At 48.9% G+C, this 27,388-nt stretch overlaps 1 protein-coding gene across 2 annotated transcripts in view; it reads left to right on the plus strand.

Annotated features, from left to right (window-relative positions):
• The first annotated feature begins 1,017 nt into the window (after positions 1 to 1,017).
• The window catches only part of FRMPD3 (FERM and PDZ domain containing 3), a 144,363-nt gene continuing 117,992 nt past the window's right edge, over positions 1,018 to 27,388 (plus strand). Inside the window, exons 1-2 of one of the 2 annotated variants that reach the window (XM_043897127.1) lie at positions 1,018 to 1,092; positions 1,463 to 1,994. The gene's annotated coding sequence lies outside the window, so the exon portion shown is untranslated. Of the gene's footprint in view, positions 1,093 to 1,462; positions 1,995 to 27,388 lie in introns of those variants that run through there. The other variant, XM_043897130.1, reaches the window with a different exon arrangement.

Below are 27,388 nucleotides of genomic sequence, written 5' to 3' on the forward strand. Positions count from 1 at the left end.
CCGGAGCTCTCCTCTGTATCCTGGAAAGTCCACACAGCTCACAAGACCATCCTCTTGCCCTATGATGGCTCCTTGGTAGCCCTCCAGCATCCTCTGAGGCTTCACCCAAATGCTTACATAGAACTGGGGGTGGGGAAAAGATTCCAACTGGAATGGGTCCCCTTTTCCCAACAGCCTCCCTTCCAGAGGAAATTGAGATGGGCTCACTTGTCACCCTAGAACTGCTGAGGCTCAAATATGCCAATGTTTGCTGTGTCTGGGAGGGGCCTCTGACAGGGGAAAAATTAGCAGGCATTCTGAATCACCAGAGGCTCTTCTGTTCCACCCCTTCTTCCTGTTTTTCTTTTCCCTGGACTCAACTTTGCCTTCCCAGACCCACTGACCAGTTTCCCAGGCCCTCTGGATCCCCACTGAGGCCACCTTTTAAGGGAGGAGATCTGCCTTTCTTCTATATTGCCAAAACTCTTCCAAAGTGGTCTGGAGCCACCACGGAGACCAAGAGCCTTTCTTTTTGTTGTTGTTTCTTTTTGGCGCGACACGGGGCATGTGGGATCTTAGTTCCCCCCAACCAGGGATCTAACCCGTGTCCCCTGCAGTGGAAGCGGAGTCTTAACCACTGGGACACCAGGGAAGTCCCCCAAGAGTTTTTCTTGAATCTCAGTTGCTACATGTTTAGTATTCACAGCGTGTCTCTTAAAAATGTCCTGAGATCATTCATCAGGCACTGTGCTGTGCCTGGCTACTCTCCTTTAGGGTGGGTGTGTGTGTGTGTGTGTGTGTGTGTGTGTGTGTGTGTGTGTAGGGTGTGTGTGTGTGTGTGTGTGTGTGTGTGTAGGGTGTGTGTGTGTGTGTGTGTGTGTGGTGCAGGACCCTCCCTCCATCTGCTGGTGAACACAAACACGCACACACACCTTAACCTCCTTCTCTTCTCACCAAACCCAAACCGACTGCATGCTCAAAGTGGACCTCTGCCAGCCGGCGGATCGCGCCCTTCCTGTGGTGGGCTCTCCAGGCTGGGCCTGGGCTCGAAACAGCTCGCACTCCAGTGCTGGGGAGAGGCGCTGCGAGCTGGAGCCGGAGCCGAAACTCAAGGTGCGTGTGGACGCCGGCGATGGTGACCAGAAGGGGGGCTGCAGGGCGGGCAACCCAAGCAGAAGGCGAATAAACCCCAGGGGCGAGGAGGTGATGGAGGCAAGGTCAGGGGCCAGGGAATGAAGTCCCGAGGCGAGCGGCCCCTTGGCTCCTTCTCCGCAGTTCATCCCCTGCCCCCATTTCCCCCACTTTCCCTGGGTTCACTTTGGAAATGGGCTTGTCTTCTTAGCCGCCAGCAGTTTCCCCGGTAGAGTCCAGCCGGAACGGTCAGGTTCAAGAAGTGAGGCAGCGCCGGGCTGGGGAGCTGGGTTGGCGGGGTTGTATCTTGGGAGATTCTTTCCCCAATTGTCAATGTTGTGCTTATTTTTAGTTGTGACCCGAGCCGGCAGCTGTGCCTTTAAGCCGTGTTCCCATTCGGGGAAACCGACGCCAGCACTCGAGGGTCGGGAGGCGCTGGAGAGGCCCCTCGTTCCGTACTCCCCTCTTTCCTCCCCCTCCCCTCCCCTCCCCCCGCCCCCTCTTCCCTCCCCTCCTCGGCCGTCCGGCCGCCTCGCCGCCATCCGTCACCTCGCAGCCGCCTGCCGCACTCCCGGAGCGAGCGAGACGAGCGAGCCACGGCGATGGTGCCGCCCGCGGCGCAGCCATGGAGCCCGCCCGAGGAGCCCGCGCGCGCCGCTGCCAGCCTGCCCGCAGCCCGCCGCCTGCGCGCCAGCTCCCCGCGTCCCGGGCCAGCTGCTGCCGCCCCGCCAACCTTCGCCAGCCCCACCGCCCGGCGCCACTGAGCCCCACGCCCGTGCCGGGCTCGGGGACACGGGCGCCCTAGTCCCGCCGCCGCCGCCGCCGCCGCCACCGCCGCCGCGCCGCCGAAGAGCAGGAGGAAGAAGAGGAGGCGGAGGAGGAAGGTAAGAGGCGCGTTGCTTCCAGGGGGGCGCGCCCGCAGTCTCAGCCCGGCTGGGGGTGAGTCGCGGCGGGAGCGTGCAGCCCCGGGGCCGGCTCGGGGATGCCGGGCGCTTTGGCGCCCCCGGGAGCCGGGAGCCGGGGCGGGGGGGGCGCCCAGCGCCGGGCCGCCCGGAGTTTGGGCGGTCTATGGCCGGGGGGAGCAGCCGGTGGTGTGCCCGCTGCCCGGGTGAGTCGCCAGCTTGGCGGGCTCGCCTTGGCCGCCGGGGGTGCGGGTTCAGGAGCCGAGCGCAGGGGAGCTCAGCGCGTTCATTATGGAGCCTTTGTGTGTGCGCCAGGGCCGTGGGCACAGTTGGGAGAGCCGGTGAGACACCGGGCCTGGCTGCTGGGAGGTGGCCACTTAGCCGGGGTACCCCGAGAAGCCCAAGCCTCGGGGCTGCCAGAAACAGCTGTCTGAAGCATGTGCGTGATTCCCGGGGCCATGTTCACACGCGGACACGGACGCACACACAGCCGCACCGTATAACAGCTTACAGAGTCACCCCCAGCCAAAGAGGACACACACACACACACACACACACCCCTACAGTTGCCCCCTCCCACCAGGATGCTAATAAAGCAGTCACCCAAACACAGACCCCTACATGCACCCCCTCCCCAGCACCGCTAACACATGTACACACACACACACACACACACACACACACTCAACTCCCCAGCTGGGTGTTTTGGAGCTTGGAGAGTGTGTCTGTGAATGAGTGTGTTGTCTCAGAGAGACTACATGACAACTGCACATCACTGCAGATGCAGTACCTGCGCCCCCCAAGACATACACAACCTCCCCCCATCCCAAGGTGCTGTAGACCCCTCCACCAGGGCCCTTAAGAACTCCATTCTGGCCAAAAAACGTTCCCAACTCTTGTAGTCATGCCCATTCACACCCAAGCTCTTGGGCCTCTCTTGCACACACACACACTGAAACCACTGCAGGGGCAAAAATGCTTGAAACCATCCTGTTAGAAGCAGGTAGTATGCCCATCATTTGCCACCAAAGAGCCCTTGATCACAGTATACCCCCAATTCTGCCAGACCTGTCCCCTCCCCTCTGCATCTTAGTCCAGCTGCAGAGCCCTAGAGTCCACCGGGTGGTCTCTACCTCCTACAGCTCTTGCGAGGGCGGGGCAGTCCCTGGACTCCTGCCCTGTACCACAAACTGCTGTTAAGAGCAAGGCTGCCTTGGGGGCACCCTTCTTGGCGTGGAGGGTGGGGGACTCTATGCTGATGCAGAAAGAAGCCCCAAGTGAGTTTTCTCCCCTGGAAGTCTTGGAGTAAAAAGCACACACTTTGGCCTTGAGGGCCCCGGGCTGTTGTGGCGATTCAGCCACCAGGGCCATCAGCTGGGGGGACCTTGCCCCTCCCTCCCTTTCCGGGCCCGTCAAGCTCACTGCAGGAGAAACTGGGGAACCCAGTTTCCTGGGAGCTGAGAGAGGCTTCCCAGGAAGCCTTTGCTATTTCCTCTGAGCCAAAGACTCTCGGCTCTCCCCTGGGAAACCTCAACAAGACTTGGCCATGCCCAGGCAGACATGCTAGCTTCTACCCAGTTTCATAGCTTATTTTATTTTATTTTTTCATGTGAGAGAAGCAATTCAGTCTCAGCAGCTTGGTGTGAGGGTACCCTTGAGGTGAAATAAGATGTGATGTATGGTATGTGTGGAGGGGAAGCAAGTTGGTGTGTGTGTGGGGGGGAACTAGTAGGTTTGACTGGTTTAAGCGGAGACGCCCGCCGAGTCAGACTGTAGCCCTTGGTAAAATCGTGACTGAGATGCTTCGACGTCAGAACACCTTCCCTGCACCCCTTCGGTCGGCTGCTCGGGTGCCTCTGGGTCCCCTCCCCCACTCCCTTAGATGCTTAGATGGGGCTTGCTCCCAGCTCAGTCAAATCTAATGACAGAATCCTGGTCTGGCCTAGGTGTTAATAGCTGATGGCGGTGTATTGCCTTTCCCATTCAGTTAATATTTGCATTTTCAAAGGAGACAGAGGAGTGGCTCTGTTGGTGGGGCTTTGGGCACCTGTGGCAGGACCCGAGGCTAGAGCCGCTGTGGATGGCGTCAACTGTCTGTCTGGCCCTGAGTTATGCATGACGCGTGTGTGGGAATGAGGATGTGGGAAGGTGGGATGTAATTATGGAGGACTTGGAGGCCCACAGAGAGAAGGTTTAAATGGTTGTGAGAGGTAGTTGGGAGCCACTGCAGGATTCTGAGAAGGGAGGGGATATGATCTAAGCAGGAGAGAGACACTCCTTGCTGTGTATTTAGATATCCTTCCCTCTCTCCCACCAACACCCACTACCACAATTGGCTGACAAGTGTGAGCTGATGTGACCACCAGAGAGAGGAAGCTGGCCAGAGTAGGGGGGTAGGTGCCCCAGGTTCTTGGCTCTCAGCATCTCCCAGATCTGAGGTGCCCTGCAGACTGGCTGGGCTAGCTGCCCAAAGCCAGCAAGTGCCCCCATAAACACCAGCTAGTGATGCTGTTGGTGCTGTGGCTTCCAAGAGTCAAGCTTCTGCCTCCCTGGGTGAGGGGGCTGGGGACTCCTAGGAGGCTGCAGGAGTCTGGGGACCTCTCTCTGGTGAATGGCACAGTTCCTGGGTCTTGGGGAAGTGAGCTGTGTGGCCTGATTGGGGGATTTTGCCACCAACCAGGCCTTTGGGGAGCAATAATAGATTGAAAAAGTGCAACAGGAAAGCCTTGGGATTGCTGAGAACAGCAGCAGGCTGGGCAAGGCAGGAGGGGGCGAGGGGTGGGATTTGGGGGTTGCTCAGGGGGGCAGGGGCAGAAAGAGGCATTGGTCCTGCACTGCCCCACTGCAGTAGTCCCCCCTGAGTCCCTGAAGGGAGCAGGACAGCAGAAGCACTCTGTACCCACCCACCCCCACTCTGCAGAAATGATTGGGTTCCGCAGCCCAGCACCAGAGGAGGCACCCTGAGAGGGCAGTACCAATGCCATGGAAGCAGGATCCCTGTTCCTTTGAAGCCTTCAGGCTAGCTGAAGCGACAAAACACACACACATATACATTGCACATAGTACCTTCAGACAGACAGGCAGACACACAAGCACACTTGTGCACATATGCACATACATACCCGAAGACATACACACCTGGAGCAAATTATGGGAAATGAGGCCCACGCTGACAAGCCCAGCTTCTGGGGGTTCATGCTTCACAGAGGCCCTGCTGATCACTTTTAGAGGGCTGGGAGGGCCCTCATCCATACTAGGTGAAGACCCTTAGCTCAGACAGGCCCCTGGGAGAAGGCCACACCCAAGATAGCTTCAGCTGTGGTCCAGCCTTAAGGCTATTAGCATTCGCAGCAGAAAACTCTGTTCTGGCTCTTCTCTCAAGGACTTCTGTTTTTCTTCTTACCATAAATTCAAAAAGGAAAACATTCTCTTGCATTATCAGCAGCCTAAACGAAGGACTCTCAAAATGGGCTAGACCTTGCGGCCCTGCTGAGAAATCTGAGGGCTGGGGCAGAGGGGAGGGAGCAAGGGGAGGGAAGGGCACCACCTTCCCTCCTTTCTAGTCCACCCTCCAGCTGAGCTGAGGGCAGGGATCTTGGGGTCCTGTATTATTTCCCACCCACGACAGGCGGTACCCCTTTTTCTGAGGGCACCATCCTTCTGATAGAATGTTAACAGCCCAGTGGCACACCAGCGCCTACTCCCCTGGGCAGTTAGAAACCAGAGTGTGCATATGACAGTATGACAGGGCGGGTGGGGCGGGGAGGGCAGGGGGAGGCGAGGGAGGGGACGCTGCCTCTTACATGGAGGAGCCAGTGTGCTTGTTTGTGTTTGCATTGATAAACAGGTGATGAGCTGGTTTCTCTGGATGCATGCCCCAGCTAGTGACCTTCTTCTGAGCCCAGCTTCACCTTGTCATTAACCACCCTGCTAGCCATCTCTAGCTTTTTGAAGATGCTCTCTGCCTGGCTGTACTGTTTGGGTCTCCTTCCACCTCTTTTTTTCTCTGTTTTGCTATTACTCTTCCTACCCCTCAGATCCAGGTGTCCTCTTCCTGTTTCCACTTCCTCTGTCTGCAAGGGCGCGCAGCTGGGGGTCATGGCTTCCCCTCTCACCCCTCTCCTGACCATTCCCACTTCTCTAACCCAAACTTAACCCCTCCCCACTATGTCAGTCCTCGATTTCCACCTTCTTGCTGAGGGCTTCCCCTTGGATAGTCTGCCATCATGTCCGACTCAACGTTCACAAATTCAACTCGTTAAAAATGACTTGCTTTTCTGACCGCTCTATTACACATGCTTTCTAGTCTCCCAGACTAGAAATAGAAACTTCAGAACCATCTCTGACTCTACCCTGGCTCACCCTGACCGTGCTGCCACCTCAAGTACACTGTACTAGTGTCTCTCCTTTCCGGTCCATAGTACACACACTGGCTGGAGTAATATTACTAATATCCTTTATTCATGACATGTATGATCATCTTTGAGAGAGTGATTACCTGTGGGGGTAAATTTCAGCTTCCTGAGCCTGGCATTCAAGGCTCTCCTTGAGTGGGCCTAACACTGTGTATTCTTCCAAGCTTATTTTCTACTCTTTGCCTACATCATGGATTCTCAAATTTTAATGTGTCTCAAAATCGCTTGGGGGAACTGCTAAAATGCAGATTCCTGGGTCCCTCATCTGAACTTCTGCTTCAATAAGTCCAGAGCTTGAGTCCAGGAATATGCATTTGAACAGACTCCCCCAAGTCGTTTGTTGTGTACCCTATACAAATAAACCAAAACGTCAAGAGTTTGGAGCAGAGAAAGTTTTCTTGCAGTGCTCTGAAATGAGAATGCTTGGCTCCTGCTCAAAAATCCTGAATTCCCTGATGGTTTGGGGGGAGAAGTTTTTAAATAGGTAAAATTTGAGGTGAGGGCTACAGGGTGGCGACTCTAGGAATCTTATGCTCAGCCTGAAGTTGCCATCCTTCACCTGGGTGGGAGCCTTAGTTCCTGAAGAAGAACTCAAAGATATTGTTATACATATTCCTTGACATGAGTTTGAGCAAACTCTGGGAGATAGTGAAGGACAGGGAAGCCTGGTGTGCTGTAGTCCATGCGGTCGCAAAGAGTCAGACATGACTGAGCAACTCAACAACAACAACATATTCCTTAAGGGGACTAGGGCCCTGCCCCAAGAATGCGCTATTGTTTCTTGCCTGCTCTTCCCTAGGTTCTGCATCCCCTCCCTTCCCTGATTAGCAGCTGTTCGAATCTGCCCATTGGAACTCTGGAAGGTCTAGGGGGCTAAAGACTTTATCCTGCAAAGAAGAAACCTGGAGACTCCAAAAGAGTTTTGTCCCCAGGAGGGGCTCTGCAGGGTCCCGCTCAGTTTCAAGGTGATGCTGATGGTTTTGGTCTACTTGAGAAACGCAGCCCTATGTGGACTCTCTACTCCAGGCAAATTTCTTTTATCAGGGTTCCTAAGCAGGTCTTTTGTACATTTTCTGTTGCATCTGTGCTCTTGCTCATGCCATCCTACTCACCAGGAGTACCCCTCCCCTCTCCTTTCTGCCTGTACGCATCCTTTGATACACATTCAAATTCACCTCCTCTATGAAAGTCTCCTCTGACCAGTCTAGACTGAAGGCCTCTCTCTCCCTCCTCTGAACTACTCCTGCACTTATTATTTCTAAAATACATTTGGTAGGGGATTTCCCTGGCAGTCCAGTGGTTAAGACTCTGAGCTCCCACTGCGAAAGGCACAGGTTCAATCTCTGTCAGAGAACTAAGATCCTACATGCCACCAAAAAATAAAATAAAATACATTTGGTCAGTACATCACTGATACCCCCCATTATTATTGCTAGAATTATTAATTCATAAAGTCTTCACATGCAAATGTAACTTCTTATTTGTCTTGTCTACACTGTAAGTTCAGTGGAGGAAAGAGCCTGGTGTTTCTCATCTCTTATCTCCATAGCACCCAACACTTTACACATAGTATGTGTTCAATAAGCATTTCTTGGGTTGGATTGAATACGAGTTCATAGGAGACAGGGAGTCTCTTCCATCTCCCCCTGCATATCAATTCCATTAACGTTTGTTGAGCACCTATTATGTGCAAGGTCCTGTGCTAGTTGCTGTGAAGGATATAAAGATGAAGGAGTCCCCTCATCCTCCTCAGCCTCAGTCATCTTTGCATTTACAAGCCTAGTGTGTACAAGAGGTCCTTACTAGATATTTACTGAATAAATAAATGAATTAATGAGTGAGGGAAGGGATAAAGTTGAGACAACAATCACTTGAGCAAGGACACAGGGCAGGTGTCACAGAGAAATGAGGTAGGAGTGGAAGATAAAGCTAGGAAAGGAGTCTGGGGTACAGTGGATGACTATTGTTTTTGGTCTTTATTATGAACATCTTTCCCCCCCACCAAAAAAATTGAGAAAATAGTATAGTAACTCCATATACCCATTATCCACAATAAGTAGTGATTAGGACTTGGTCATCAGTTCAGTTCAGTCACTCAGTCACGTCTGACTCTTCGCGACCCCATGACTGCAGCACACCAGGCTTTCCTGTCCATCACCAACTCCCAGAGTTTACTCAAACACATATCCATTGAGTCGGTGATACCATCCAACCATCTCATCCTCTGTCATCCCCTTCTCCTCCCGCCTTTAGTCTTTCCCAGCATCAGGGTCTTTTCCAATGAGTCAGTTCTTCACATCAGGTGGCCCAAGTATTGGAGTTTCAACTTCAGTATCAGTCCTTCCAATGAATATTTAGGACTGATTTCCTTTAGGATGGACTGGTTGGATCTCCTTGCTGTTCAGGGGACTCTCAAGAGTCTTCTCCCACACCACAGTTCAAAAGCATCAATTCTTTGGCACTCAGCTTTCTTTATAGTCCAACTCTTACATCCATACATGACTACTGGAAAAACCAAAGCTTTGACTAGACGGACTTGGCCATATTTCTTCATTTATCCTTTTTTTTCCTTTGCTGAAGTATTTTAAAATAAATTTTAAACATCAGTTGTGTCATTTCACCCTTATACCTCTCTATGCACATTGGAAAATGGAGATTTTTCTCATATAACCACAGTCCCATTAACATGTCTAACAGTAACAATAGTCCTTTTTATTATCCATGACCCAGTTCATGCATGAATGTCCTCAACTGTCTCAAAACATGTTGTACAGTTGGCTTGTTAGAATCAAGATCCAAAAAAAGTTCAGCACATTACATTTTGTCATTATGTCTCTTAAGGACCTTTTGACAATCCCCTCTCTCTGACTTAAACAGAGAAATCTCATCAGTTGTTCCATCCACTAGCCTGCATTCTGGTCTGCTTGCTTCACCCTGTTGCCATTTAGCTTGTTCCACTATCTCCTGCATCTCTTGTAAGTGGAAGTTATCTCTAGGCTTGATTAGCTTCAGGCTCATTTTTCTTTTCCTCCCTTTGGCAGATTGATTTAAAGGAGGCCATCCTGACATGAAGACCAGTTAGCAGTCTGTTACAGTAGCTGGCTGGGGATAGAAAGAAGGAGGTGGGTGGATGGATGTTGGAGGCAGAAGAAATCTGATGTACCTACCAATTGGATGAATAGGGTGAGGAGAGAAGCATAGTCAAAGGCTTTGAGCCTGCATGATGGTAAGCGTAACACCATCATATCATATCTGAAGGATAGGTTTTTAATGAGAGCAGCAGGAATCATGGTTAGATGAAAGGCGGAACTTTCTCAAAGTAATAAGCCATCTGCTCTGTTTTTTCCTGATAACACTATCTATCCTAGAAAAAAAAAACTTTGATTAGTGGTACAGCTAGAGATTTGGGCCCTCCAGAAAAATAAAAATCAGAAAGAAACTCCTTATTTTTTGTTAACTGCCAAATAATTAAATTTCCAGGCCCCGAGCCTTGGAGTAGGGGGATTAGGGGTAGTATGTACACCAATCGACAGAGAAAAGGTAATGCTGATATCACCCTGGCAGATAAGCCAATTCTCCAGTATCATCATGGATATCCTAGCCACCAGTCTTGGGTGGAGGACCAAAGGATGCCAGGGCTTGGGATTTCTGTGGACTCAGCCAGCGAGCATAGCTCAAGCCCCAAGTCTCCATCCCACAACCCACTTCTCTATCCAATATGGAGCTTGCAGCCTCTTAGGCTTTCAGTGGGCTGTGACAGCAGTAATCCTGCCAAGGTCAAAGATTGTCCAGCAGCCCCAGGATATTCACTGGGCTCTGAGAAAGCCCCCCAGATCATTTAGTTGCCTAAGTAAGAATGTGCTTCAGCTGTTGAATCAGTTGAGAACTACTCTCAGCTCCATCCTGTTAGCTCCTCATTCATAAAATCTCTCCCTCCATCTTCCCCTAGCTCATCTTTCTTCCTGCCTTCTCTTCTGCTCCTCCCTCCCTGTTCCATCTCTTCCAACATACATTTATTCTCTCGAGTTAATCAAACACTGGCCCCTGCAGTCCATTGTGTCTCAGATTGATCACTTAAGCAGAATTATTGATTGCTCTGAAAGCCTTAGGAAGTGGGAGTGGACTGAAAACTAGAGATCCAGCAGCCAATTGGCTGGCTAGACCTCTCTGGGCAGCCTCAGCTTCTCCACTGCCTGGAACATGTGGAGGGAATGTCTGGAGAAGATCCTCAGAGGGCCTTCATTCATCTCATCCTTCCTTCATTATGGAGTTAAGGCAAGGGAATAGGGGTCTCTTGAGCACTCCTGGGTCTAGCCCAATGCCAGTGTTCTGGTGAGAAGGAGAGAGCCAAGAGCCTGCTCTTTAGAAATTCATAATTTAGCAGAAAAATCATACTTATTCATATGAAGCAACTAAGAATAATATAAGTTGGGAAACAATTACCTACCACATTAGGTGCTCTAAACGGTAAGCACCATAGGGGTTCAGAGCACAGAGAGAGGAGCAGTGTGGGCTGGACTGGAGGGAGGAGGCTTCCCGGAGGAGGCTGAACTTGAGTTAGGTTGTTAATAATATGTGAGGTGGAGACTGTTGGCTAGAAAAGGAGCAAGCTTCCAAGCAGGAAGTATGATTAGGGAAAAGGGTGGAAGTGGAGAGGGTCATGGTGTGATTAAGGAAGCATGAGGAGGTCGGACTAGAGGAGAGGATGCGTGTGGAGGTGCAGTGGGGGAGAAATGACTTACTGGGGAAGGGGTACCTGGATTTAGGGCATCTTTGATATCAGCATGAGGAGTTTGGACTTAAGGAGGCTCTGGAGGGCTATTGGCCAATGAGCACAAATTGTTCTAGGATGGTTAGCTCTGCCCCAGGAACCAAACTTGACTGGAATAAGAAGGATTGTGACCAACTTGTCAGTTACTACAGCAATCCTAGTGAGAGGTGGTGGCACTGGGCTGAGATAGGAGTTGTTGTTTAGTTGGTAAGTCATGCCCAACTCCTCTGCGACCCCATGAACTGTAGCCTACCAGGTTCCTCTGTCCATGGGATTTTCTAGGCAAGAATACTGGACTGGGCTGCCATTTCCTTCTCCAGGGGATCTTCCCAACCCAGGGATCTAACCCATATCTCCTGGATTGGTAGGTGGATTCTTTACCACTGAGCCATCTGGGAAGTCCCAGAGAGAGAGAAAGAAGAGTCAGATCCAAAAGGCATCAAAGGCATTGGTGTACCTGGTAAATCACCAAGTAGATTCTCTTGACTTGTTTTTGTCTTGGGCTTCCCTGGTAGCTCAGATGGTTAAAAAAAAAAAAAAATCTGCCTGCAATGCGGGAGACCCAGGATCAATCCCTGGGTCGGGAAGATCCCCTGGATAAGGGAATGGCAACCCACTCCAGTATTCTTGCCTGGAGAATTCCACAGACAGAGGAGTCTGGCAGGCTACAGTCCATGGGGTCGCAAACAGTTCGACAGGACTGAGCAACTAACACTTTTTTTTTTCATTTATTTTTATTAGTTGGAGGCTAATTACTTTACAATATGACCCAGCAATCCCACTCCTGGGCAACACACGGAGGAAACCAGAACTGAAAGAGACACATGTACCCCAATGTTCATTGCAGCACTGTTTATAATAGCCAGGACATGGAAGCAACCTAGATGCCCATCAGCAGAGGAATGGATAAGAAAGCTGTGGTACATATATACAATGGAATATTACTCAGCCATTAAAAAGAATACATTTGAATCAGTTCTAATGAGATGGATGAAACTGGAGCCCATTATACAGAGTGAAGTAAGCCAGAAAGGCAACTGACACTTTCACTGGTCCTGGTCTTTGTCTTGTCAACACCCTCCTCTTAGCCTCAATATTTAGAGTCTTTTTGCCCCCAGGCCTCAGGGCCCTCCTGTGGTAGAATTTTACTGGAGCCACGACAACAATGGGTTAATCAGTTAAGCATAAAGTAGATTTGCACCTGGGGCCTCCTTGCTATGGCCTGAAGGGAGTGAGCAATGGGGAGTCAGGCCACAGAATCCAGTGGGGAAGACAGCTGAGCTGGAGTGCTGAGTCCTACACCCCCTAGAGGAAGGTTGTTTTAAGCTCCCAAGACCTGTGAGAGCAGAAACGCCTTTCAACTGACAGCCCTGGTAGAATCAGATTGAAAACTCCTCTCAGCACTTGGGATCATCCCAGTGGAGGTCACACCTGTGTCAGGGCATGGTGAGAGCTACCACAGCACTTTAATGCCAGATGGAGCCCTGTTGTTACAGCTGGTATGAGAGAAATAATCGAGGATCCCACAGGTGGGTGGGAGGGTGACTGATGGTAGAGGCCTCTGTCTGCTCATTTGCTTCCCCCATCATCTCTCCCCTCACTGCCAAGACCACTGAATTTCATCCCTGGGCAGGTGTCTGGACCAAGTGTCCCATCCCTGGGTAGGAGGGGCATAGGGAACTGCAGATAAAGGGGTAGCTGTAAGACTTGAGCCCCCTTCCTCTTACTGGTTCTTCTTGTTGGAGACAGTGATGCCTTCTAAAGAATGAATGGAGAGTAAGTCTGCCCAGGCTGCAGGCTCCAAACCACCAAGAGAACTCAGCTCTGGGGGCAGGGCCACCCAAACAGGCCTCTCTTTGCTCTGACCCAAACCCACTGGGAAAACAGGAACAGATGGCTAGACTGGTGGATGAACACGCACGCACACACACACACAGTGTAGTCTGTGGACTAGTGGTCTCCAGCATTTTCCTGCTGGAGAATTGTGTTCTGATTTCTGATCAGTCTTCTTGTTGCTGGTTTGAGCTAGGGGTGATGGTTGGATAGAGGGTGGCTGAGAAGCTGGCAACCGTTGCAAGTGGAAGATGCTTGTCGAAGTGTGGGATTGGGAGGAGGGAGCATGAGTCTCTGACAAGGGCAGTTGTCCCATCTACGACTCTTCATGTGGAAAAGCCCATTAAATGCAGAAAAGAAGAGGGCATGGTGGTGACAAGTGGCCTAGGAGGCAACCAGGTAAGTGTCAAATCCTCTCATTTTGGAAATCGTGCTGCAATCTGCACTCACTATTTCTCTCCCAAGTTTTGTCTTTTATCACTCCATTTCCCCTTCTCTTTATCTGTATCCTTCTCTTTATCTTCCCCGCTTCTAACCCAGGCCCAAGCAAGTCAGTTACAGATCAATTTCCGGTTAACACAAGGGGATACTGAGGTACCCAGATTATTATTTTTTTCTCCTTTTTGGCCACACTGCCCGCATGGGGGATCCTAGTTCCCTGACCAGGGATCAAACCTGCATCCATTGCAGGGGAAGCATGGAATCTTAATGACTAGACTGCCAGGGAAGTCCCACAGATTATTTTTGAATAGGACTTGTCTTCAAGTCTGTATCCAGAAGTCTGGATCTTGCGTTTGTAGGCTGGAACTTTGAAAACCAGCCCACTCACAGGGCTGGCAAGGGGGCTGTGTGTCACATTGGCTCTGTTGCCACCATCAGTGAAATCACAGAGAATACAGTTATGATTAATAAAGTGAGTGTTGTTCCATATTCATCTCATCACCTGGAGTCAAGCTGTAATCTTTCTAATATATAGGGAAATCACTCACTGACAGAAAAAGGAGGGGGGGTGTTTAAACAGAGCCACCAGCCTGCTGCTGCCACACAGTTTAGTGTCTGTCACCTGCAAAGTCCAAATCAGAATTGGCTGTTAGGTCTTTTTCCTTTTTTTCACTCCCCTCTCTTGAGTGGTTTCCACAGTCAGTCTAAATACTGCTTGTCCTGCTTTGGAATTCTGGGTGACTGCAGGAAATGATAAAGCCCGGTCTTTAACCTAAACTCCAGTTCCATTTCATGATTACCTTTAAAGGACATTTTCTCTTAAGAGTTTACCATCACTTTAGATTCATCACAGCTAAAACCAAACTCAGGATCTCTTCTCCAGCCCTTCCCTCCACACTGATCCCAAGCCCCTCCCTGGATCTCTACCTCTGTTAGTGACACCATCACCCTTTGAATAGCCCAGATTCTGAGCCTTGGAATCAGTTAACCCTCCCCACTCCCATCAGTCACCAGCATGCCTTGGCAGTTCACCTCTCACAGATGCCTTGTGAATTCATGCCTTCTTCACTATTCCCCCTGCCACTGTCATAGCCCAGGCTCTCATTACCTCACACCTGGATTCCTGCAGCAGCCTCCTGACTGATCCCTCTGCTTGCTGCACCCTCCCCTTCCTGCCAAGTGATCCTTCAACGCTGCTGCCAAAGGAATCTCCTTAAAACATCTTTCATCATGTCACTTCCCTGCTCAAGAGCCTATAATAGCTCCCTTTTGCTTACGATGTCAAATAGAAACTCCTCTCCCTGGTATCCAAGGCCAGCCTTCCACAACAGCTGAGTGTCACCATATAAATCTATATTCCCTTTGACCTATTTCTTCCTGACCCTGAAGCTCTACTAGTGTCCTTATTCTCCATCCCTGCTGTATCCCACTTACAACTTACTCCTCTCTGTATACTCGTCTCCCTGCTGTTGCCCCACTCTGCAGCCCCACCCCCCCTTTTCTCCACTGCTGCACATCCTTCCGTTGTGTCCTCTAACTAAGAAGCTCAAGTCCAGCCTCTGTTGTGAAGCCTTTCCTGGTCAGTCTACCCCTCATTGGTTGCCCTCCTCTTTTTAATTATAAATTTTCCCTGATGATACAAAATAATACCAATACAGAGGGGAAACCTCTGAGAATACAGAAAAATATAGGAAAATACATTGTCATCCACAGTTACCCCTCTTCCATTTTGGAATCTGGACCATTTTTCTTCCACCATTTAGCACTTGATTACATCATCTCTTATTGCTTTGACTTCTCTTCAGCTAGGGGATGAGTTCTTCAGGGGCCTCTGATGTATACCTCGCAGGATGGTGCTGGACACACCATTAGGGGCTCAACAGACCCTAGTTCGTGGATGGGGGGAGATAAGCCGTACATCATCTAGTCTGTGCCCCTCCCCCATCGCCATGGGGAGAGCGGGTCCCTAGGTAGGTGGTGCTGCTATTTCCTCTTCCAGGAAAGGAATGCAACCTGAGAGAGGGGACTGCACATCCAGAGAGACAGCGAAGAGGCCAGGGTTCCTAGCACCCTGGAACTCTGCTACCTCTAATGACACTACCCCCTTGCACATTGATGGTTTTTTTTCCCCTTCAGGAAGCCCCTGGCTTTAAGGTGAGAGCTTTAGTTCATCCTAGTGGCCAGAATGAGCCTTTCCTAATACGTTGGCATTAAATTGTGAAAATCAGTAATTGTTTACTTTGTCCACACTATCAAATTAAAATGTCTTATCCTGGCTTTGGAAGGGGGCTTTCCCTGGTGGCTCAGTGGTAAAGAATCCACCTACCAATGCAGGAGACATGAGTTCAATCCCTGGCTCGGGCAGATCCCCTGGAGTTGGAAATGGCAACCCACTCTAGTATTCTTGCCTGGAGAAACTCATGGACAGAGGAGTCCGGCAGGCTACAGTCCATGGGGTCACAAAGAGTTGGGCACGACTGAGAGACTGAGCACTCATGTATGGCCTTGGAAGACCATCTGCCAGTTCACTTTCCTTCCCCTTCCCATCTTGCTAAAGTATCTCTCATGGTTTCCCAGATGAACCCCTTCACTTGAGCTGAGCCGGCCAGAGTGCCATACCCTGAAAATCCTACTTCCCCAGTGAAAGAGTGTCTGACAGTAGGTTATTTGCTGCCTACCATCCCCCCACCTGGGCCCCAAGCCCTGCACAACCTAACCCCGGTACGTGGAATCCTGTCCCTGTTTCTCTTCACTACTGAACTTCATAACCCCATCGATCCGTGCTGCCACTAACCTCAGACTCAGTGTGCAACCTCCTCAGTCCTTGTGTAATGATTTTCTATTAAAATATGTGCTTGCTATTATATTATTATATCAAAGTGTGTTGCCTAGTTAGTTCCCATCTGAGTTCTGGGAATAGTGTTAGGCACAGTATCTACTCTTGAGCCAGCCTCACCACTTAGTGTATTCCATGGTTTTGAAGACACAGTTTGAACCTTTCTGAAACTGAAATGCTTCTTGTATTCCATGGTGCATTGTAGTCCAGTCAGCGGCATCTTTTCTTCTTCAGGGAAACCTAAGAAAATGTTGTCTCTAATATCCAGAGTCAATGAAATCTGGTAGTAAGTTACTTAACCTCTCCGAGCCCCAACCCTTTTCTCTCCAAAATCTGTACTTACATCAGAGGGCTGAAAGATAATATTTATATAGCACTTAGCACAGGGCCTGACACTTTGGTGGAAGCTCAATAAATGTCAGCCATTGTAATTCCCCAACTTTATAAACTGTAAACCCCTCAAGGGCAGGGACATACTTTTTCCTCTTCTAGCAGATGGTGTGATGTAAAGGGTAGAAAAAGTTCCCTTTCCAAACATATCTCCTTTACTAGACTGCCAAACAGGTGAAATTTCAACATTAATCACTCCTTTGAGTTAAGGCATTATCTCTTGAAGACCTCTGTTAAAATGCAAATATGTCACTTGGGAAAGTAGCACATTAATTCATTAGCATTCATGATCCCATTAGTGCAGATTAGTTTATCAGATCAACTAACTAGCACCAAGCAACCCCTGAGAGTCCTAGTAAGGGGGATAGCAAAATACAAAACTCTAGGTGGGAGTGGAGGATTGAGGTGGACAGCCAGTTCAGAGCTTGGGCCACCTCCCACCTGCTGTTTTGCCTTTTAGGGTTAGTTTTTTGGCAAGAGTGTGACTCTGATCTGCAATAAACTGGGAAGGTTCTCAGTGACAGACAGAAACAGGGGATAGAAGGAAAGGTGAAGTTGGGAAGACTGTTCTGAAAGATCGTCTAGTTCAGTCTCCCTTTCACATTTTCACTTGGCTAAGTGTGCCTACATGTCTTCACCCTGGGTTCATAACATTCAATACCAGTCCAGGATCTAGAAGAGGCCTTAACCCACTGGTCTTGCAGCATCTCAGTCATCATTCTTCGAGGGTTGAGTCACAAACCCTCAGTTTGTGAGGGTGCCTCTGAGGGGTCCTGTGCAGAGCTGAAAACAGTCCTCCCAGGGTCCTCTAACCAGCACACAGTAGCCACTGTGCTTTTATGAACAGCTATCATAGTTCTCACCTTTGGAGAACTCTCAGAAAAAACATCTTGTTCTCAGGTAAGCTACCCTTACCAGGACTGAAACAGGAAAGAAGGGAGCAGGGCACAACATTTACCAGCCCAGGTGGGATGCATGAGACAAGTGCTCGGGCCTGGTGCACTGGGAAGACCCAGAGGAATCGGGTGGAGAGGGAGGTGGGAGGGGGGATTGGGATGGGGAATACATGTAACGCTATGGCTGATTCATATCAATGTATGACAAAACCCACTGAAAAAATAAATAAATAAATAAAGGAAAAAAAAAAAAAAGGGCACAACATTTAAAAGAGTGACAAAGCCATAGGACATAACAAAAACTGGTTAGAACTAACTAGATCCAAGATGGCAGAAGATACAACTTCCAGTGGATCTTGAGCCTCATTACATGCTCACTGTAACACATTAGCATAAGCTAAGTGACATACCCACTAGCACCATGATGGTCCTGAGGCCAACCATCAAAGATCAAAAAAATGGGCAGTGGACCAATTCCTGAAAATCTCTGCCCCTTCCCCTCAGTAGCCTATGAAATTACTCAGCTCATAAAAACTAACCACCCCAAGGGGAAGGGATAGTTCGGGAGTTTGGGATCGACATGTACACACTGCTATATTTAAAATGAATAACCAACAAGGACCTACTGTATAGCACAGGGGACTCTTCTCAATGTTATGTGGCAGTCTGGATGGGAGAGGAGTAGGGGAGAAGGCATACATGTGTATGTATGGCTGGGTCACTTTGCTGTGCACTTGAAACTATCACAACCTTGTTAATTGGCTGTGCTGCTACTGCTAAGTCGCTTCAGTCGTGTCCGACTCTGTGCGACCCCATAGACGGCAGCCCACCAGGCTCCCCCGTCCCTGGGATTCTCCAGACAAGAACACTGGAGTGGGTTGCCATTTCCTTCTCCAATGCATGAAAGTGAAAAGTGAAAGTGAAGTTGCTCAGTCGTGTCCGACTCTTAGCGACCCCACAGACTGCAGCATACCAGGCTCCTTCGTCTATGGGATTTTCCAGGCAAGAGTACTGGAGTGGGGTGCTATTGCCTTCTCCTGTCAATTGGCTATATCCCAATAAAAAATAAGTTTTTAAAAAAAACTGAGTGAAATGTCAGAAAGAGAAAAACAAATATCATATATTAACATATATATGTGTGTGTGTGTGTGTATATATATATATGGAATCTAGAAAGATGGTTCTGATGTACCTATTTGTAGGGCTGCAGTGGAGATGCAAACATAGAGAATAGACTTGTTGGACACACTGAGAGAAGGAGAGGGTGAGGCGAATTGACAGAGTAGCATTGAAACATATACATTACCATATGTAAAATTAGATAGCCAGTGAGAATTTGCTGTAGGACACGGAGCTCAAATGTGGTGCTCTGTGACTAGCTAGAGGTGGGATGAGGAGAGAGGTGGGAGGGAGGCTCAAGAGGGAGGGGACATATGTATACTTATGGCTGATTCATGTTGATGTGTGGAAAAAACCAACACAATATTGTAAAGCAATTATCCAATTAAAAATAAATTTAAAGCAAAAAATAAATAAAATAGAGTTTAAAAAACTAAGAAACTACATAAAATACAGAATTAAGTTAACAATAATGTAAAAATATTGGTGCATTCACTGTGACAAATTCACCATACTAAAACAAGTTGTGAGTAACAGAAAAGTTAGGTACGAGCATATGAGAAGTCCATTATCTTTGCAGATTTCCTGTAAATCTACAACTACTCTAAAAGTTAATCAAAAAATAAAAAAAAAGTAATTGCCCCACATTTCAGGGCCTCTCACCTTCTGAGATGTTCCACACCTGGTGGAATGTATCTTTCTCTAAATATAAATCCACTTCTTACCTGTCACTTTGTCTCTCCCTGAATTCTTACTGTGATGAGACATCAAGAACCTGAGCTTCATTAAGTCCTGAGACCAGATGTGATCTCAGTTAAAAGATCATGGGTTCAAGTCCCAGTCTGAGTTGCACGGTTTCAGGACTAAGTCACCTCTTTCCAGAGAGCTTCTTGCTACCCACTCCTCAGCTCACCATGCTGAAAGCCTCTCACATCTTTCATCAGGAGCTAGTGGAGTTTCCCTGTGGGGACTGGTCTGGTCAGGACATTTAGTAGGCCAGTAGAGGAGCAGTGTAACCAGGCGGAGCCCTCAAGTTCTCTCCACTGTCCCCATTTTCTCAAGTCTGTGCACTGTGAAGAAATGCTTGGTTTGCACACACGTCTCACACCTGGCCCTTCTTGAGGTAGCAGGCTCAGGGGGCTTTGTAGGATGGAGTGTGGGGGACTGGTGGTGTCAGTGAAGAACAAGGTCACAAATGTCATGCTTCAGGAAGGAAGGAGTGTGTCAGCATGAGAAATAGGCATGTTTTGGGGAGACAGGCTCCTATCTATTCCCTTCATACTAGTCACCCAGACACAGCACAAAAAAGATAAATACTGGGTACTCGGGACTGTATGGGACAGGAGCAGACCAGCTGGTAAGTGACAATCACCTGTAATGTGCAACATGAGACAGCCATACCACCCAGGTCCTCTGGCCAGAAATATGTTCCTTACAGCCTGGTGTTTGATTGACTGTAGCTATCACCATTTGTGCTAACTGTTTAGGCACTTGCTTTCCCACTATCACAGTCATTCTTTCAGATGTAGGTGTTCAAGACTGTTGTTAAAATGCAAGTATATTATCTGAGAGGGGAAATACATCCAATAAAACACGACTCTTGGGACTTTCCTGGTAGTAATAGTCCAGTAATTAAGACTCTGTGCTTCCACTGCAGGGGGCAAGTGTTCGATTCCTGGTTGGAGAACTAAGATCCCACAGGCTGTGCAGCTTGGCCAAAAACAAAACAAACAAACAAAAAACCTACTCTTGTAAGCTGCTCTACAAAAAAGAAAAAAGATTCTGTGGCTAGATCCCCCTCTTAGATCTTCACAGTGCATCTTAGCATATTAAAGTCTCTGAGAAGTCCCGCAGTAGAGAAACTACTATCCTTGTTTAAGGTTTTCAGTACATATTTGATCACAGGCCACCATCTTTCTCTTTCCCTCTTTGAATACAATCTATGAACACCCACACAGTAGCTATGGAGGATTCAGCTTTCAGTCCTGACCCACCATTTCACACCTGGGTGCACAAATGACTTGCTGCACCCAGGGTTCTGCAGAAATGACACCAGGCTGAGGAAATCTGGTGGTGGTGAGGGACAGTGAGAAAGCACTGGGTGCCTGGGAGAAGGTCTCAAAATGGGGAGAAAAACAAGCCAGGGGCTACCAGAGACTAGCTCCACCTACTTCCCAGTTTTACCCCTGGCCCGCCCAGCTAGATGCTTGGCTCTGAGCCAACTGCGAGCAGAGCAGAGCAGCTTTGGCCAGGCCAGGACCCTGCAGGGCCATTTGTGGTCATTGGCTTCTCAGCTGGGGCCTTTCCACTTTCATTCCCTGCCTGCTGCTCTCTGTTTCCTCCCTGGGCCTCTGGCACAGTTTCAATTTCTCGACTACTAGTTGCTCCATTTCATCTGGGTCTTGTTTTTCCCTCTTCCCTTCAGTGGGACTGAAGAGGGTTTTGAATTCTCTGCTCCCCAGAGAGGGGAGGAACAAGAGAATGGGGCGGGGTGGAGAGGAAAAGAACGTGACCTCTTCTGCTGGACCCCTGGGCGAGTCTAGTCTGCATTTTGCCTGTGTTCTCAGAGCAGGAATGGGCGGGCACCTCTATAGCCATTGCCGGGCCTTGAGGAGGTAGCAAGGATACCCCTGGAGGCAGAGACAACTCCTGTCTCTTGTCAAGAGAATCTAGGAAGCGTTGAAGGTCAGAAAGGCAAGGGGTGCCCTCTGAGAACCAGAGGGACACAAGTGTGAAGGAGTCCAACTGATAGCTATTGAAAGTAGCTCAGGTTGGGGAGACGGAGCCAGAGAGGGAGAGAATGTATTTAAAGTATACAGACCACACACGTATTCATGTACATGCCTGTGTGAGTGCCTACTCAATCGCTTCAGTCATGCCCTACTCTTGAGAAGGCAGGAGCAGAGAGCGCATGCGTGGTGAGCGCGGAGACTGGCTGGGGGCACAGAGGGGTCGCGACCACAGAGCCATGGCCGGGGATACGCGGGCGGAGGCGGCGCGGCGGTAGAGTGAGGAGAGACCGTGATCTGAGGATGGGGAATGAGGCGGCCCCGGGGACTGGGCACAGATATACCGCGGACGGCAGCACTGCCTGCATAGATCCTTCCGCGCCCCGCCCCGCGTGGCCCCAACCCGGAGGCGGGCCTGCACCCCTGCCCTCGGGGATCGGATCCCAGCTTTCGATCCCGGGGGTTCAGGCCTCTCCTTCCTCTGACCCGTGGATCTAGCCCCGCTTTTCTCCCTACTCTGGGGGTTCCGACCCACCCTTCTCTCTGACTCTGGAGTCCAGTCCTCTGCTCCCTCTGATTCTGGTGACTCGGTAAACCCTCTTCCCCGAGACTCGCGCAAGTTCATTTCTCCTTTGCTTTCCCCTGCTTCGCGAATTTCCAGCCAGCCACATGCTACTCTCTTCATCTGTCAACTGCCGTCCCACTCTGAGAACCTTTCCTGTGGCTTAGAACCTGGCGTGAGTCACAGAGCGCGCTCCATTCAAATCACAGACCGGCGAAAGTGGCCTTGGGCAAATGACCTGAATTCTCTAGCAGCCTAGATAGGGGACTATCTGTAAAACGCGGAGAATAATCAACTCTACCTGGTGGGGTCATTTGTGAGAATCAAATAAGTCAACGCCTGTGAAACTGAGATCCCACTTCATACATGCTCGCTCAACCTCTTATTGTGAGCAGGAAGGAACCTTGGGGCCCGGTGTCACCCCTCCAACCCCCCTGGCAGGAACCCCAGACGCTAGACCATTCAACACTTGCTAAAAGGCCATCCTTGTGTCTCCTTTACCTCCTCCAAGGTAATTCCCAGCCATCCCCGCCCTTTCCCATTCACAACATGGATGCTCAGCCCCATGTTGGTGCAGGGAGTCAGTTATCGCCCTCAGGTTTATTATCTTTTCTCTGTCTCCTGTCCACCTACCCTCAACGCTTATCCTCAGCATTCCTTTCAGGCCAGTTGGTTCCTTCTTTTGTCCATACCCCCCACCTAGACTCCCTTTCAGATTGTCCTCTACCTCAGCTCCCCCACCCCCCCACTATCAGTCGTAAAGGTCTGCCAGAAACAGGAAGATCTGTAATCCATTGCTCAAAGAGATGGGACTTCCTAGTCATCCCCTCCTGGTGCGTTGGACCGTCCCAGCCCAAGTGTGCTGCAGAAACCCGTCCTTTATCCACCTTCGTTCATCCACAGCAGGACATTACACCTGGAGTTGAGCTTTTCCGGGTGCTTATGAGACTGAATCAAGATCCAGAGAAGGCAGGGGACCTTGATCTTAAGAGTTATCTGAGAATGAAGACATGCAGTCTTTTTTTTTCTTCCTTCAAGTTCAGGTGCTCTTTTTTTTTCTTCCAGATTTATTGGGATATGATTGACATGTAGCACTGTGTAAGCTTAAGGCGTACAGCATAGTGATTTGATTGAACATACCTCATAAATTGATTAGTAAGTGTAGTGAACATCTATTATCTCCTACACATACAAAACTGAAGAAATAGAAAAAAATACATCCTGTTTTCCTTGTGATGAGAACTCTTAGGATTTACTCATGTAACAGCTTTCATACACAACATATGGTGGTATTAATTAGGTTTATTGTATACTGCATCCCTAGTACAGGCTACTCTTGCATACAGGAAGTCTTTCTTGGGATCTGACCACATTCTCTTAGATTACTTTATCCACTCTGCTTGTATTTCAGCTCTTGCCCTATAGGGGCTATGTTTTTACCAAGGAAACAGTAATGGTTAAGAGCACGGACTCTGGAGCCAAGTTGTTGGATTCAACCGTTGACTACACCCCGCTTACTAGCTTACTGGCAATTTCCCTCCATGTGTCTTGCTTTTCATTAATAGTTCCAGAATCAAATATGGAGTTAATAGAAACGTGCTAATGGCCAACGTGTGGCCATCAACAGTACTTATTTCTTAGTATTGTTTTGAGGATTAAATGAATTAATCCAGGTCAGGTGCCCACGGACTAGTGCCTGGCACAGAGTAAGGTGTTACATAAGGGATTCATTGTTACTATTAAGGTGGATGTGTTTTATCTCCAGTGCCCAACAGTAGTGCTTCTAAAGGTCTTTTAAGTAAGAAGTAAGGACTGACTCCTCCTTGTTGAGTACTAGGAGGTGGGATTGGGGGAGACCATTGGACAGGCCACTGGCAGCAAGGGGGAACAGTCATCCCCCAGTCTTCTCTTTGTCAGAAGACCTTCTAGATTATAACTGGTACACTAGGTAGAATATTTTTCTTTCTTTTTTTTTTAGTATTTTTCTTTAAATAAACTTTATATTTTGGAATAATTGTAGATTGACCACAAAGCAGCAAAGACAATATAGAGAGTTCCCAAGGAACCCCTCACACAGTCTCCCCACCGTGGGCATCTTGTGTTATATTGGTGTGTTTGTCACAACTCGGGAGGCAATGCCAGTCTTTCTGTGACCTACCCCCTCACCCACCCTATCTTCTGATTTCACCTGTTGTTCCCTAACCCCTTCCATTGTTTCAGGATCCCCCCAGGATGCCAAGTTACACTTAGTTTTCACGTCTCCTCAGCAACCTCTGGTCTGTAGAGGCTTTTCAGACTTTTCTTATCTCCTGTGACCTTGATGTTTTTGAAGAGTGCAGGTTGGGTATTCTGTGGACTCTTCGTCTGTTTGGTTTTGTCTCATAGACTGGGACTGGAGAAGGAAATTGCAACCCCCTCCAGTATTCTTGCCTAGAGAATCCTGTGGCTGGACGAGCCTGATGGGCTGCTGTCCATAGGGTCGCACAGAGTCGGACACGACTGAAGCGACTTAGCATTAGCATACCTGACTCTTTGTGACCCTATGGACTGTAGCCCATCAGGCTCTTCTGTCCATGAGATTGTCCAGGCAAGAAAATTGGGGCAGGTTGCCATGTTCTCCTCCAGGGGATCTTCCTGATCCAGGGATCAAACCTGTGTCTCCTGCAATGCAGGCAGATTCTTTACCGTTGGGCTACCAGGGAAGCCCACATGCCTCTGTGTGTGTGTGTGTGTGTGTGTGTGTGTGTGTGTGTGTGTGTGTGTGTGTGTGTGTGTGTGTGTGTGTGTGTGTGTGTGTGAAAGTAAACCTGCAGGATTGTTGAAACTTTCCTGAGTGAGGAGGCCTAGGGGACACCTGGACCCTTGCAGGGGCATCAGGATCACAGAAGTGACTTGGCAGTAGGGAGAAGGGATGAAATCTCTGGAGTGCAATAGCCCCTTTCATCCTCAGTGAAACAGACAAGAGGAAGCAGGGTCATTTCCCTCCACGGAGAGTGCAGGCGTATGAGTTGGCTGAGCACACACACATGCAGCTGCCCCTGGAGACTGACCATGTAAAAGGCCTCTCAGTGGATCCATTTGACGCCCCACCACCTCCCCCACTGCCCACAGCCTGGACAGGCTTGCTGGTATTGATAAAACCCCCTTAGGATCTGATCTTGCCTAGTCTGAATGCCTCCAATGCCAGTGACTCAACCTCCTTGCTAGGCAGTTTATTCCACTGCCTAACTGCATTAAGGCTCGGAAATGGGCTTTTTCCTCTCCCTAGATTCTTTCTATTTTTAGACACGAAGACCCCAGGCTTTCCTTCTCTTCTCTCTCTCTGTCTCCCTCTCTTACGCCAGGTCACTGAGGCCTGCAGTAATAACAGTCCACATTCCTACTCACATAGAGAACCCCAGCATTTGCTTTGAAGCCTCAAAATGTCATGACCATGCTGCAGTTTGAATACCATAAATGGCCCACTCCTCACCCCCCGCTCCACCACCAAGATTTCCTGTTCTTTGACTTAATATGGGCTTCAGCTGCTGCCTATCAGGGTAGCCCCTTCCATCTTTTCTTTTGACTTTGCTGTACAATCTCCCCTGCAAAGACCATCTCCACTACCCAGACCCTGCAGAAAACCTGCCAAACTCCCCACCCCACCCCGATCACCCCCTTGGAAGCTTCGAGACTAGAACATCGTGCACTAAAATAAAACCAACGCCACTGTGCAGCTCCCCATCCCCAGCAGCCCAGTAAGTCGGAGTAGTACAGTTAAATGGATGAAAAACACTGTCATGGGCAAGACATCCCAGCAATCTTACTCCACAAGTATGGTCTCAGGATTTACTTGCATCCTGTGTTATACTACATGCCATGGAAAACTGAAGACTGTGGCATGGGCTTTGCCCTTAGGACACTTGTTCTCAACTACTTCCGGGGAAAAACAAGGAAATTCCAGGTGAAACATCTTTTTTGCTCAACCAACAAATATTCAGTGAGTATCACCAATGTGTCTCACTATGTTTTAGGCACAGGAGACGCAGTGGTGAACAGGACAAATGAAATCTCATTCCTCATGGTGCATACATTTCAATGGGAACATGTTTGATTTTTTTTTTAACTTTTTATTTTGTATTGTGTGCTAAGTTGCTTCAGTCATGTCTAACTCTGTGACCCCATGGACTGTATCCTCTATTCATGGAATTCTCCAGGCAAGAATACTGGTGTGGGTAGCCATTCTCTTCTTCGGGGGATCTTACCAACCCAGGGATCAAACCTGGGTCTCCGGCATTGCAGGCATATTCTTCTTTACCATCTGAGCCACCAGGGAAGCCCACTGTGTATTGGAGTATAGCTGATTAACTATGTTTCAGGTGGACAACAAAGGGACTCAGTCTATACATATGCATGTATCCATTCTCCCCCAAACTTCCCTCCAGTCCAGGCTGCCACATAACATTGAGCAGAGTTCATGTGCTATATGGGAACATTTTGAAAGCAAACAAATAAGCATGAACTACTTGTATCAGTGAGAGCCAGGAAGGAAATTAACAAGGGGTAGGGATGGAGAGTAACAGGAAAGGCATTTTTGCAGAGGTTATGTTCAAGCTCAGAATGGAATAGCTTGAGCACAGTCCATGCTGTGTGCCTTAGACAGAGACTTCCTCCCAGCAGAACAAAGTGGGGAGGGCTTTCAGGAGGAGATGGGGTTTGGCTGGGTGACATGCTTGGCACAGAGCATTGACCACTGAGAGCTGCACTTTGATTCAGGTAGAACATTCCTAATCTTCTTGGAATCTGAGAGAGGAAGGGTCTTCAGGATTTTTCCAGATGATCTGAGTATACAACCCTTTCTATGTCACACCTAGTAGTTTCCAGCTAGAAAGATTGAGGCTTTCCAGGTAAGACAAAATCAGGAAGATAGCTTAGCAGTGGGGGGAAATCAGGATTTATTGCAGCTAAAAGTAGAAGTTACATCGTGGAGAATAGAAAAAGATATGTGGACTGGGGCCAAATTATGGTAAAGGTTGTGAAGAGGACTTTGGACTTGATCCAATAAGCAGTGGGTAGTTGCTGTCAGTTTTTGAGCAAGGTAAATAGCTGTGAAAAGAAGGGAAGTGAAAAGCAAAGGAGAAAAGGAAAGATATACCCATTTGAATGCAGAGTCCCAAAGAATAGCAAGGAGAGATAAGAAAGCCTTCCTCATCTATCAATGCAGAGAAATAGAGGAAAACAGTAGAATGGGAAAGACTAGAGATCTCTTCAAGAAAATTAGAGATACCAAGGGAACATTTCATGCAAAGATGGGCATGATAAAGGACAGAAATGGTAGGGATCTAACAGAAGCAGAAGATATTAAGAAGATGTGGCAAGAATACACAGAAGAACTATACAAAAAA

The sequence above is a fragment of the Cervus elaphus genome, chromosome X, assembly GCF_910594005.1.
Source record: "Cervus elaphus chromosome X, mCerEla1.1, whole genome shotgun sequence".
Lineage (NCBI taxonomy): Eukaryota > Metazoa > Chordata > Mammalia > Artiodactyla > Cervidae > Cervus > Cervus elaphus.